At 37.0% G+C, this 14,978-nt stretch overlaps 1 long non-coding RNA gene across 2 annotated transcripts in view; it reads right to left on the reverse strand.

Moving 5' to 3' along the window:
- Positions 1-527: 527 nt before the first annotated feature.
- LOC131737093 (uncharacterized) overlaps positions 528-14,978 on the reverse strand; it is a 31,960-nt gene continuing 17,509 nt past the window's right edge. Inside the window, exons 3-5 of one of the 2 annotated variants that reach the window (XR_009328665.1) lie at positions 9,603-9,692; positions 9,091-9,260; positions 528-732 (exon numbers count right to left, since the gene is read on the reverse strand). This is a non-coding gene — a long non-coding RNA (uncharacterized LOC131737093). The remainder of the gene's footprint in view (positions 733-9,090; positions 9,261-9,602; positions 9,693-14,978) is intronic. The other variant, XR_009328664.1, reaches the window with a different exon arrangement.

Genomic DNA, 14,978 nt, shown 5'->3' on the forward strand with positions numbered 1-14,978 from the left:
TACAGTTTAATTCCCTGTGCTCTTAAAATGAAAGTTGCCATCAATTATACATGCTTTACTGCATCCTACACTTCATTTTGTATACAGTATTTGCTCGGCAGGAAGATGGTGTCAACTTGGATGCAATGTGGAATTGTCAAATTCTGTAGCACTCAGAGAGATGATCGCCTAGATGCACTGTACCTTCTGCATGCTTCATTGATAACAATTTCACATTAACTTTGTCCTTGAGGTGCTTGTCCCATGTGGTGCTAATTAACTTTTAATGTATGTCCTCAGGGCAAAACACTTAAGGGGTTAACCAGCTTCCTCCAACAAATTTAAAATTGTTAACATCTGTTTTTTTTCTTTCTCTATCCCTCAATATTTTTTAGTTTCACATCAAAGAGAGCTAAAGAGCTATTGGCACCAAGAAAATGACAGTATATCATGTCATCATAAATTGTGAAACAATTAATTATTGATTAGTGTGGTCAAGCGCGAGTGGTGCAGTGTACAAACTGACGGTCCAGACAGTAATTCTCCCAAAAACGTCTGTGTTTATTAAATGCAAAAATAAACAGCCACCCCTCTAGCAGCAATGGTATCAGGGGGGTATCACTGCGGGTTTGCAAAACCCAAAACAAAATACACAGTAATCCAACCCACGTCCGCAGTGCACGAAACAGTGCTCTTTTTAATCTGGGGAAATCGTGATGCGCACTGGTGATGTGGCGACAGGTCACTCCTCCTCTGAAAGACAACAAACAACACGTAACAAAACATGTAACAAAACACTCCAGCCGTAGGTTACGTTCTCAGCGCAAGGGGCACTGGTCTACCCAATCGCTGCCTGCCCCGCAGCTGAACACAATGGAGTTGTTCCGAGCACTTGCAGCTACACGCTTCCTCCAAAATGTCCGACTTCCGGTTTCCGCCTACTGTCGAGACGACCCGTCTATGGGGAAGCGTACTTACTCTCCTTATCCCAGTTAAGAATACATTTGTTTCATTATACAAGCATTGGGACAGAATATAAAGCTTGTGAGGTTTTCACGCAGGAAATCTATAGTATCATTAATACAAAGTACATTCATTGGTCAATCTACAAGCCAATTACCAGCAAGTTCCCATCAACATATAAGGTACAGTGCCTTGCGAAAGTATTCGGCCCCCTTGAACTTTGCGACCTTTTGCCACATTTCAGGCTTCAAACATAAAGATATGAAACTGTATTTTTTTGTGAAGAATCAACAACAAGTGGGACACAATCATGAAGTGGAACGAAATTTATTGGATATTTCAAACTTTTTTAACAAATAAAAAACTGAAAAATTGGGCGTGCAAAATTATTCAGCCCCTTTACTTTCAGTGCAGCAAACTCTCTCCAGAAGTTCAGTGAGGATCTCTGAATGATCCAATGTTGACCTAAATGACTAATGATGATAAATAGAATCCACCTGTGTGTAATCAAGTCTCCGTATAAATGCACCTGCACTGTGATAGTCTCAGAGGTCCGTTTAAAGCGCAGAGAGCATCATGAAGAACAAGGAACACACCAGGCAGGTCCGAGAAACTGTTGTGGAGAAGTTTAAAGCCGGATTTCGATACAAAAAGATTTCCCAAGCTTTAAACATCCCAAGGAGCACTGTGCAAGCGATAATATTGAAATGGAAGGAGTATCAGACCACTGCAAATCTACCAAGACCTGGCCGTCCCTCTAAACTTTCAGCTCATACAAGGAGAAGACTGATCAGAGATGCAGCCAAGAGGCCCATGATCACTCTGGATGAACTGCAGAGATCTACAGCTGAGGTGGGAGACTCTGTCCATAGGACAACAATCAGTCGTATACTGCACAAATCTGGCCTTTATGGAAGAGTGGCAAGAAGAAAGCCATTTCTTAAAGATATCCATAAAAAGTGTCGTTTACAGTTTGCCACAAGCCACCTGGGAGACACACCAAACATGTGGAAGAAGGTGCTCTGGTCAGATGAAACCAAAATCGAACTTTTTGGCAACAATGCAAAACGTTATGTTTGGCGTAAAAGCAACACAGCTCATCACCCTGAACACACCATCCCCACTGTCAAACATGGTGGTGGCAGCATCATGGTTTGGGCCTGCTTTTCTTCAGCAGGGACAGGGAAGATGGTTAAAATTGATGGGAAGATGGATGGAGCCAAATACAGGACCATTCTGGAAGAAAACCTGATGGAGTCTGCAAAAGACCTGAGACTGGGACGGAGATTTGTCTTCCAACAAGACAATGATCCAAAACATAAAGCAAAATCTACAATGGAATGGTTCACAAATAAACATATCCAGGTGTTAGAATGGCCAAGTCAAAGTCCAGACCTGAATCCAATCGAGAATCTGTGGAAAGAACTGAAAACTGCTGTTCACAAATGCTCTCCATCCAACCTCACTGAGCTCGAGCTGTTTTGCAAGGAGGAATGGGCAAAAATTTCAGTCTCTCGATGTGCAAAACTGATAGAGACATACCCCAAGCGACTTACAGCTGTAATCGCAGCAAAAGGTGGCGCTACAAAGTATTAACTTAAGGGGGCTGAATAATTTTGCACGCCCAATTTTTCAGTTTTTTATTTGTTAAAAAAGTTTGACATATCCAATAAATTTCGTTCCACTTCATGATTGTGTCCCACTTGTTGTTGATTCTTCACAAAAAATTACAGTTTCATATCTTTATGTTTGAAGCCTGAAATGTGGCAAAAGGTCGCAAAGTTCAAGGGGGCCGAATACTTTCGCAAGGCACTGTATATAAACCTACTTCGCAAACTCAGTCCTGCTGTGCTTTCGAATTACCGTTCACCATTTGTTTGGTTATGTATCCCCGGCGGTCGTATCGATGTTGTCCTTACTTTTGCACTATGGATTCATCTCTCCAATCTATCGTGACAATAATTAATGGCTCCAGCCGTCAGTACAGAACGAGCCTCCTGAGTGTGTCTCGCTCTGCAGCGTCAGTACAGAGGGTATCTCCCAGAGCGGGGCTCACACTGTGGCCTTCCAGCACAAGACTCTCTATAGGATTTATGCCCAATCTTCAAGACATCATCATGTATGAATCAAACATCTTTTTCAAAAGCAAGTATTATGATCTAGTGTTCAGCCTAATGGCAAATTAGGTTCCCAAAGCACCGAAGATCCTATACTACAGACTGGCAATTGTTACCAGATTCCGTACTCAAACATACTTTGTCAGGTTGCTTTTCCCGACTCAAGGAGGTCTTTCTACAAACGACGTTCATCTCTGCTACCGTGGGTTCCTCCAGCACGGTGAAATCACCACCAAAAATAGTTACCGGATCCATCATCGGCACCTCCATAAAGTTCAGTCTCTGGGTCACGTATTTCATACATTTAACACTAGAACCGCCGCAGTTATACTCATACCTAAAACTGCCGCCGGCAGTCATTATGATGGTTACATTTTAAACAGCATCAAATATTGTAATAATTATATTTGCTGTTTTCTGCTGCTTCTAGCTACCTGCCGAGGTCCTGCTGGTGTTTCTTAAACAAAATATATCGGATAAATTAAGGGAAAGAGAAACTGTTCACATTGCTCGCACTAATTCTGTTTTCTGTCCCCACACTTCCATGCTGAGATATCTGGCCTTCAGACCCTGATCCATGCCTCCGTACCCGCGGTTTCTAACTGCACAGAACCCGCCAGTCTACAGATCTTGGTTATCTGCAAGACTCCAAGATCTTCTCCAAAAGGCGGGCCTTTCTTCCTTGACCCATTCATGCTATTCCTTCAGGATTGGAGCTGCAACCACAGCCGCTCAGTGAAATGTCATAAAGCTTGGTCGGTGGTCTTCAGATGCTTATGAGATTTACATAAGGAGCAATATTATAGACATTCTCGTTGCCCAACATCACCTGAAACCTGTATCCTAATGAAGGACTTTACTCCAAGATCCAACCGTACCATATCCTTTGTTATATATACAAAAACTCATATGATGCCACCAATTAGTAATATGTAAAATTATACTATGTTTATTCTTTTTTTTTTAAACTGGAGGGGAAGCAGCCAAAGGTCTAGGACCCCCAGAGATTTTTGCCTTTTTGTTTTATATTCCTTCTCTACGTTGGGAGTTCACTATTTTTTATTTATTTTTTACACATTCAACAAAATGTGAGGTGTGTAGGTGGCCGTAATTATATATGTATTTACATATATTTTTTATTTCTGACAATTTGTTTTTTTGTTCACCGGGATAAACACAGCACATCAATTTGTAGCAACTAGGGATTCTCCTCGGGGGTGGGGGGAGTATATGATTTTTTGCTCACCGTGATGAAGATTTATTATTTTATTGTTTGTTTATTAGCAGGTGGCACCGGGATGCAGCTATGGTCCAACGATTTCTACTCTACTTTTTTTTCTTCAACCATTGTTTGGGTCCAATGTTTTTGGACGTCTGTAAGATTTTGTATTATAATAAAGGTGGTTATTTAACCCAAGATTGTCCGGACTGAATATGGGTTAAAATGGAGAAGTAACTAATTGTTATTGGTATCATTTACTGTACACTTTTATTTTGGCAAAAGATTACCTCCTTCAAACTTAAGATAATGAGACAGCCTAGATGAACTCAATGTTACAAACAAACAAGTAGACATTTAGCATAGCCATATTTATAAGAATTATATATACAGTAGGGCCTGACTCTCAAACTGTTTTTTTTAAATTACGTTCTTAACTGATACATGACATGGTTATACATTTTATTTAGAAGCAAATCTATTTTCTACTTTCTTTTTCTGTTCAATATAATAATATGGCAATTAACCTATACAAATGTATTGTACTGAATGATGAATTATGTTTGTCATGTTTTACTAAATGGTCTGGATCTGAATATTATTTCTTTATTACCATTCCGCATTTTCGGTTTTTATCTAAATATTTATGATTAAGATTGTCGGCGTTAGGCAGTGTTTTAGCTGAAGGACAGACGTAAGTGTTAGCAGACGCCTTCATCCAAGGCGACTTACAGAGACTAGGGTGTGTGAACTATGCATCAGCTGCAGAGTCGCTTACAACTACGTCTCACCCGAAAGACGGAGCACAAGGAGGTTAAGTGACTTGCTCAGGGTCACACAATGAGTCAGTGGCAGAGGTGGGATTTGAACCGGGGACCTCCTAGTTACAAGCCCTTTTCTTTAACCACTGGACCACACAGACTTTCTTGTTTTAGTTTAATGTGTCACTTATTTTTCAATATGTTCTTTTATTGTCAGTGCGAACATGTACCTCAATGCAGCAGTATTTGTAGCACTATGCATCCTCTGCCCCACTATTTGTGCTTTTTGTATACTTCAAAGCATTCATTTTCTTTTGAATATTCATAAACTGATTTATGTTTTCTCCCCATTCCTCATCCACTAAAAATATTATATTTTTATGCAAGTATTTCAATTTATTTTTTTATCAAGCTAGTAGTTACTGCACCCACCAATTGCCACAATAATCAGATTTTGATTGGCCAACATAATCAGGTGATAATGTGTTTGTGAAGTGACAGAGAACCACGTTTGAACGTTATTTGATCCTCTGGCGTCTAAATGTCTGCTGTATCCTAGGATACAGTGTAGGTCTGCTTATTACAATGTCAGAGTCAAAATAAAACAGCATTTTAATCTAAATATTGTGTATTTCCTAGAAAATAGTACCAGGAAAATATTAAATAAGACAAAAATCTGATATAAATCAGTAAAAACAGACGTCCAGTTAAAAAAATAAATAAATCCTGTAATTATTTGGTAAAATTCTGAATAAACCGCAAACGCGGAACACTAGTTATCCAATATATAAACACACTGTAAACTTTATTTTAAAAAAAATATAATATATACAAAATTGTATTTAAGGATTTTGAAGTATGAGCAGCCATGCAAAATACCATGATTGAAAACAGTAGCATACAGCAAGTGTCTTGAAAACGACATGTTCACCCACATCCCCTCCCCCACCATCGTCACCCCATTCCACTTCACTTAACAAGGGAGCATTAGACAGCCAATAAAGAAGCCAATGGAAAAGCAGACTCTTGTGTTTGCAGATCTTGAAGACGATCTGGTGTGGCAGCTTTGAGCGGGTGACACAGACATGTATTGACGCAAGCACTTTTGCTGGCGAGTCACAGGACGAAAACACCCCAGGCTCTCCTGCCTCCTTTAATAAAAGGCTAATTTCTTCTCTTCTTGTGTAATGCAGGGAATCTGTCAAGATGAGTTGTATGCTAAATGGGCGATTCCCTCTACCTTGTTTGTGTCCAATAGCTGGCAGAATCCAGAAAAAAAACATGTGTTTAATGTTCGGCATGTTGGGGAAGGGGGCTGGTTGGAAAGGGCCCGAGGCTAGGCTCCCTGATGCCTGCTTGAGGGTAGTCAATAATCATTAGCTTTTCAAGTGATAGGGGCCCTGCACAAGCTGTATTTATTTATCAAGAAATGTTATGACGTGCGGGCCAGAGGGGTAACGAGTCCAAGCACTCATCCTCTCCTACTGTAATACTGCACTGTAAAGCACTCATTTTGTCAAGTGTTCTTTTTTTTTCTTAAACACAATCATTTCAGTGGTTGGATTCCAAATGTCTTAACAAAAAAGTCAAACAAGTTTAAAACAAAACAAAACAAAATACTATGACTTTTTATGGTAATTTATGCATGCTTCACAATCAACTATCTTAATGTACAATGCAAACTTTAAATATAGTTTACTTGTATATTTACCTGCAGATGCGAAATATTTTTCCAAACACCTCTGAACATTCACTACATTCTGAGAGGATTTACAATATTCCTCACCCCCTTGGGTGCCAACAAAAGACAACTAAGTATAGATTCTACAGAGTTTAAGGAAATCTTTATAGTGTTTGAAGGTGAACAAAGGACAGAGTGGAGATGGATTTTTTTCAGAATGTACTTTTTCAAAAGCACATAATGCTTTTAAAGGCTTGATACAGACTATTTATAAAACATACTGCTCTTTCCATCCCTTCCATATATAAATCTATATTTATAAAATGTTCATAAAATCCCATTCCTTTGTGAATTTTAAAATTGTATTTACCTAAGATTACACAGAGTACAATGACTGGCTTTTAAATGTTGAACCATTTCATGCACTGCTACACAAAAACTGTAACATGGTGTGCATTACTTTGAAGTTAACATGGTTACACAAATGCAGCTGATTAGTTATCAAATATTTCCTCGTTTAAAGATAGTCATAAGAAAATATTACTGTAATTTGTTTAAAGAAATGTAATTGATTGGTTATAATGAACACTCCCCGCCCCCAACATCCTTCATACATGTTTTTGTTTTATACATTTCATAACTTCAGTTATTATAAAATGTCGAATTGTATAAGGCAATTCTTTCCTGTCTTGTTTTCTTCTTCCGTTAACGCTACTAATATCTAGCAACTCATTGTGGCTTGGGAGGCAGAAATGCTTTCATGAAAACACTCCCTTTTACTTTTCATAACAAGAATCCCACTCAACGCAATTACACAGGTTATTTTTAAACGGACCATGATTCTGTTTCATCCTTTTTTAGTTGTGTATTTATGTAACCTGTGCCAATATCTCCCCTTTGAAACTTTCAGAAACAAAAAGCTTTCTTAAGCACAAACATCACCGTTGCATTTGAAGATGTCTTTGTCAGCTGTTTTGCAGAGATGTTTTAGTCACAATAAAGCTTGAGCATATGATTTTTAAAATAATTTTAAGTTGCAATGTCAAGTAGAGGGGAAAGGGTTAAATGTCCCTAGCGGCTGGTGCTGTATCTTGTGATTTTTTTTTGATAACTAAATATCAGCATATATAAGATATATATTTGTAAAATTCTCAAAGATAGTATCTTGTGGAACATTTTGTTAAAAAAAAAATATACAACATTATTGTATATCTTTGCATAAACACTGTACAGAGTCACATTCCCAATATGTAACCACTATACATATCTGCGAGGGCTTTAGGTAATTGGTGGACAGGGACATTTATTTTGCTAAAGGCTATTTAAACACTCAATTTACCAAATTACCAGAGCATTATGCAGTAATGTGATCAACACACAATCATTTGGAATTGCTGTTTGCGGGAGATCATTATAGTTGTAAAGGTAACTGGAACTACACAATGCAGTGAGGGACCCTGGATACAACTTCTTAGGAAAAAACAATGACCATCAGTCAAATTGCTGAATGGAGAGAAGAGTGGGGTTGAACACTTAGCTACTGTATATCGTAACTTTTACAGTGGTTGGGAAAGGTCTTTTGGAGTTACAAGAATGGGGACATAGGAGGTATTGAAGGTAAACAGTATTTTGCAGATCATATTCATGCAATTAATGGGACATACCGTGGTACACCAGAATATTGCAATCCAGGTAAACACTGACTAGTGATTACCAAACTTGAAAGGGTACACAGTTTGTAAATATCTGTATTTGTTTTTAGTGTTTAAGTGATAGTATTATTGTTTCAATATGATTTTGTCAATTATCAAGCAGCAATGGTCGCTTAATCGGATAGTAATTTTTTTCTTGTTATATTGAGTTTTAATTACCAGAGTATTCCAGAATCATTTAATCCAAATACATCACTGACTAGTAAAATAATTTTGTAATTTCCATGTGACAATTTTGTTTTGTGGTCATATATTGTATCTTGATGTAAAACCAAAAAAAATAAAAATAAAAAAAAATAAAACCCATGTAATTCCAATAGAAACATAATTTGCATTCAATAGCATACACTTTGTAAATAAATTGGGGTAAATCACACTGTCATCCATACACCTCTTCTTATTCTAGTCTTCCACTGTGCAAAAAAAAAGCCTACAATAGCCTACAAGCTAGATGTGTTAACAAAAGGCCTAAAGTAAATATGAACTGCCCATAAAATGACAATAAACCCATCCACCTTAAATAGATAGCTTTTAATTGTAATCTACTTCATACCCATTTTACATAATTTAATCTTTTCACTGCCAGGAACTTTTCCTGTGTTAAAGACTAGATTAATTACATGTGAAATGCCTTGTAAAAATAAGTAAATCCACTTACCAAGTATCTGCTTGAAGTCTGCCATACCTGTCAAAAATTGAAGTTTCCAGCTAATGAGCCTGTTTGGTAAATTCATGTTCCTCTCTGGGGCTTCCTCAGGTTAGAATCTATTATTCGATAACATTAACCATTCCTAAGCCTCAGGTCATTTCAAACTGCTATTGTAGTATCTGAAACCAAGTTGTATGTTAATGTCATTAATTAATATAAGTCTGAGTGCAATTCAGTGGTTTGATTCTGCTCTGCTGCTGATATCATTTTCTCCAAGGGCACTTTTGAGAAAGATGATTTCTCAGTAGGTTTCTTCAGGTAAAACATTTATAAAATAAAATACAATGTATTATCAGGCTTATCAGCATTGACTTTCATTGTGCAATACGAATTTAAGTTTTTAAAATGAACATTTTGATATATTCTTAGTACAAGTATCAGGTATCTTCTGTGAATTGGTCATATTAGCCATCATATTAAAGAAGAAACGTTCAGAATGAATTTTGAAGTAAAAGTATTACCTTTCAATATTATGTTGTTTATCAAGCTGGAATGGTCACTTCATCAGGTATAAACGCTTAGTTCCAGGTTATATTGTGCATTTATTTTTCCTGAAAGCCAAATAAATACATGTGTTTGTATTTCAAGTGTATTAGGTAAAATATATAGTGTATATTAGTGCTCCCATAAACATTCGTTCAAGCTAATTTGTGTATTTTGATTCCCCGCTGTCACAGAGGTTGTTTCTTCGAGTGGTTAGAAAAGTCCCCAGAATATTTGTTCCCGTAAATCACCAAGCCCACACCAAGATTATTTTTAAATAAATAGGCTATTTTTATTTTCAGTGTCCATGATGCAATTCAACTGCCACAATATTTAAATAAAAATTAGATGAAAACATCTCTTTTAATTTCTCTTGCTACGGGTGATGGACGACAATGACGATGGTGCGAAACGAGGATCCACGAACAGGTAAATGATCACATTTTTATTATATATGTCCATAGTCTTTCCCTTTCTTAACACGGTTTACACATAAACAGTTATAGGATTGCTGTGTTATTAATTAGGCCATGAAATTTGAATGCCAAAAATCATTGACAATCATTAATACATTTTTAATTAATCTGAGTTGGATGCACAACAAAATATTATAACTGTTCTTTGAGTATTAGCAGTACATAGAGGATGCCTTCAGAGAGTAAACTTTTTTTTAACCCATTATTCCTTTTTAATTTTAGTCTACCAAGAATACCTTTTAAAACAGCAATTGTTTTCTTTCATTCATCCCCTAATCAGTCACCAAAGAGCTGAATTCCAATAACATTTTAAGTTGTGTGCTAATCAGTTGATCCACCTACTCTAAAATATTCAATAGCTATTCATTTGTCATACTGCAGAGTCAGTTCTACCCCTTGCAGTGTTTAAGCAATCCATAAAATGCATAACTCTTTTACGGGATTCAATATGTGAGATTGGTATGCAAGACCTAACCAAAATGGCTGCTACACAAGCCATAATGAATTTCACTGTATGAATCAGCAGTTTGCAACAACCCTGGCCATGAATACATTCATCAAGTTATGAAAGCAAGTGAAATATCTATAGAAGCTGTGTTATGTCCATATGAGAACAAATCAGGAACGATGGAGACAGAGTCCATGTTATCTGACATGGGGACAGCACTGCCTTATATAAACAAAAAAGGATTTCATTGATAGAGTTAATAGTTATATTTGTGTATCATTTATCATGTAGGATAGTAGCTGGGGAATCTGACTCATTCAATTTGGTTTATAAATAAGCTTTAGCTATGCAGCACATGTGACAATTTGAATTATTCTGCTTTGTTTGAGTATAAAGTGATCCTGGGAAAATAACAGCCAGCAGGCTGGTAGGCTTCAACATCAATTTTCTGAGGTTACTTAAAAAGGGAAGAATGTTTATTTTTTTCTATGCCATTTATAATTTTCTAAGAGGAGTTGGTGGTTTTGTATTTCACGGACATCATTCCTGGTTTCAACCTACCCATTAACCAAATAAACATTTTCCAGTCAGATACTGTACGTTTTTTTCTGCCCTGATCATCACATGCCACAAGTATTTAGAAAAGAGATAACAGCTAACGGGCAGAACTGAAGAGAATAAAATATAAATTAATAGATTTCGCAGCTTCATACCACAGCACTGTCACTATGCATTATCTGGCATACATCGTGGCTGCCATGTTTAGAGCAGTCAGTTACATTTTCCCCCTATCAGAAGCCTGAGTGAAGTGTGGTAATGTTGCTAAGTGTTGCACAAAAATCCCTCTTTTGGTGCGTCCCGCACTGCTTCAGGCAAAATTCTTAAAAACCCCTGACTAGGAGGGAGATAGGCCCTGAGATATATACACTGTGACAGGCCGGGAGACTCTGCCTCACTGGTAAACCGTCCTGTGAACGGCAGTCGCCTGTGGCTGTGACATTACCACACTTTGCTCAGCTTCAGAAGGGGAGAATTTAACTGACGACTGCTATGATTTGAAGCCACAGTCGAAACCAGATAATATACCATGACAATACTGTCAGGCAAAAGGACTATGGTTCCATTGATTTTATTACACTGAAGAGATATGACCCTGGGCTGTATATGTGTGACTATGTAGGTGGATACTTTAAGAAAATCAAAGCCAAGCCATGCAGGCATACTGACAGGGCAACAAATGGCCTAAAATGATTTTTTTTTTTTTTTTTTTAACATTACAGGGTTTTTTTTGTGTGTGTGTGCTGTTTTGTACTTTACAAAAAAGACACACTGAAAATATCCACTTACCAGTATAAAAACACCAAGTCCACAAGAGTTTCATGTATTTTTACATACTGCATCAAATGCAGACCTGCCAAGTCTCCTGATTTTGTCGGGAGACACCCGATGTAAGAGCTTGATCTCTTGTCTCCCAGTAAGACTTAAGAAACTCCAGATAATTTAGATTGCCAATTGTAATACATTATTACGTTAAGTTAATTTTCTAAAACAAGCATCATACCTTTCATAAGTTTCCACTTACCTTTGATAAGAATCTGTCTTACTTCATGGGGTTCACTGCATGAGATCCTAACCCGTCCCCTGAGTCCCCTTATTGTGCTTTTCTCCCACGCATGCCTCTAGAGTCGTATAAATGCCCGCAAAACTTACATTGCTTTGCAGCCTCCTTACAGTACGAATGAGAAGCAGACTTGTCCTGTTAAAACCTCTTAAAAAACTAGCTACCCTTTATTGTTATTTCCATATTTATTTCATTTTAAATACACATTTTGAAACTTTTGGAGTGGAAATCTACATGAAGATAGTTATTTTACATTTAAAAAGGATCAAGCTGGAAAAGGATTTTAAAACATGGCGGTTCAATCGAATCAGCTACCTTAACCTGTGTACTAGACCGTCATTGGACGTTCTGAGGTGAAGAATTTGGGAAAAGCATTAATGACAGGTAACCGGTCATCCTTACTTGGATAAAGGTGATTTCACTTTAGTGTTTTTGAGAAAATGTACAAGCCCAGTGATGCCTTGATAAAGAGGGCAAAATATGCCACACACCAGCCCCCCCCCCATAAAAAAACTCCAGACTTTATATTTTCGAAAATTGGCAGGTGTGCAAATGCTGCAAAAGTCTTGTATGTAAGCAATTAGAAAATAACAAAATAACAGGATAGGACTTTCCATTTTGCCTCAGACTTTCCTTCAAGCCTAGTTTGAGGCATTTAAAAAGCTTGCCACAGGATCATTGGGAAGGGAGTTGAGAACAGTACCTACAAAAGAAATGCTGATACTAAAACTATATAATGAAAAGTGCCAGCCAATTTGCACTTCTAAGTGATGTCCCTAAATATAAAATAAAACACATTAGACAAAGCTTACAATATATATGCAAAACTGGTTCAAACTAGATGAATTTTGATGTGTGGTTTAGTAATGTTTTTTTTTTCTTCTTTTTTTTGTTTGTGAATGTCAAACCCATGGATTAAAAGATTATTCTAAAAGCATGCATTTTGTATATGGGCTCTGTGACTACCTAACATTATGACCCATCTAATAGTTTAGCCCTAAATAAACTGTTGATTTTCAATTTTATTTTATTTTTTTGCATTGTTTTTGGAAACAAGATAATCCCTGCCATATCAGGTTTGGCAAAATAATGAAATATGAATGGCAATTGAAATTGAAAACAAGAGTTTGTAAAAGGGCCTCTTTATTTAAACTACACAACTGCATGGCTTGTGGCTGCAGTAGATTGTTTCCTACTGCTCAGAAACAAGTGTGTAATCTGACAGCCGTGAGATTGCAAGGAAACTTATTGTGCTAGTCAGCTGGCCTAATTTCTTTGGACTCATGACTATTTTAACAATGTATGAAAAAAAAAAACCTAACAAGAAAGTGTCTCAGTATGTAGCTGTCATTCTGCCAAGAGCTGATCTCTCTCCCTCGTTTGTTTGTAAAATATTGAACAACCCTGAAAAAACGAACTCTTTCTTATGATGCCCGTGAGATTTCTCAACAAACTCATACTCAGTGTATGTAGGTTTTGCTGGCTTATTTCAATTTCTGCTACCTGTGTGCAAGATGGTGCCAAAAGTAATTAAAATAAAAAATCTGCATACTTTATTTCAGATGTGCTTTTGTGCTAAAATACTTTTGCTACAGAATTTGGGTTTTCAACTAGTAACTAGAAAAGGTACAGGAATACAAAGATAACTTCCAATAAAACATAAAGGGTCATGTTAAAAAAACAGGACTGAATACAACACTTCTATAGGTAAAGGGAATAGGAATAAACATGCATAGCCCCTTGTGTCCTGTTCATAAGTAGAATTTATGTGAACTGGCTCACCTGCCGTTCAGCCCTATACCTCAAGATATCTGTATAGTGACAATCATCTAATCTAAAACACAATTAAGTGATTAACACCTTAACTACTGGCTAATATAAAAATAATAATAATAACAAAAATCATAACCTAATAATAATGAGGGCTAATTATGGCCATTACATCATTGATGTGAACAAATTAATAAATGGATGTAGTATCTGTATTTCCATAACATTTTTTTATTGCAGTATTGTACCTTATAGTAAATAATAATAAGGCAGATGCTCAGACATACAATGTTTTAATTCAAATTAGATTTCACACTATAAATTGATGTGCGTGTACAATGTTGTTATACAATTGGGACACCAAAAATGGTAAACAAATTGCCTTAAATGTAAGATAAATACAAAAGCTATAACTAGTTTACTTGTACTTGTGAATTCTATGAAATAAGTAAATAAAAATTCTTAAAATCAATCTATGTGTTTTACAGGATGTAAATGTAAAGAAAGTAATGCCAGTAACCATATAAAGCGTTCATAAAGAGATGACAGTTCAGTAAATGGGTGACATTAAATAATGGTATGTGTGGGCGGTAGGATTTTGGAGGGGGACCATCAAGTTCCAGAAATAAATGACCAGAATTCAAGTAGCGAGATTTTAAAAAAAAACTGTTTATTTACAATATTCACATGTTTGCTTCAAATATTGTGAGGGAGTCACAGTTTAAGTGGTAAGTCAAATAGGAGTGAGACGTGGGATGAGCTGGCTCTTTGATTAAATCCACCATGAGCCAGATTGCTGCAGGGATGGCGTGGAGCGATTGAGAAACATTTGCTTTAATCAACATGTGGGCCGACGAATCAATCCAGAGAAGCGTCTGTAACAAGCATTTCTAACAAACAATTTGCGAGAGGTTGGCTGAAGCTGGATTTCATAGGACGCCAGTCTAGTGCAGAGACAGATTAAAAACAGATTAAAGCGTGGTCATGTACGCACTGCTGCTGTATGGGGCATTGCGTACACGCTTCTGTCACCCTAGGT

Source organism: Acipenser ruthenus, chromosome 5, assembly GCF_902713425.1.
Source record: "Acipenser ruthenus chromosome 5, fAciRut3.2 maternal haplotype, whole genome shotgun sequence".
Lineage (NCBI taxonomy): Eukaryota > Metazoa > Chordata > Actinopteri > Acipenseriformes > Acipenseridae > Acipenser > Acipenser ruthenus.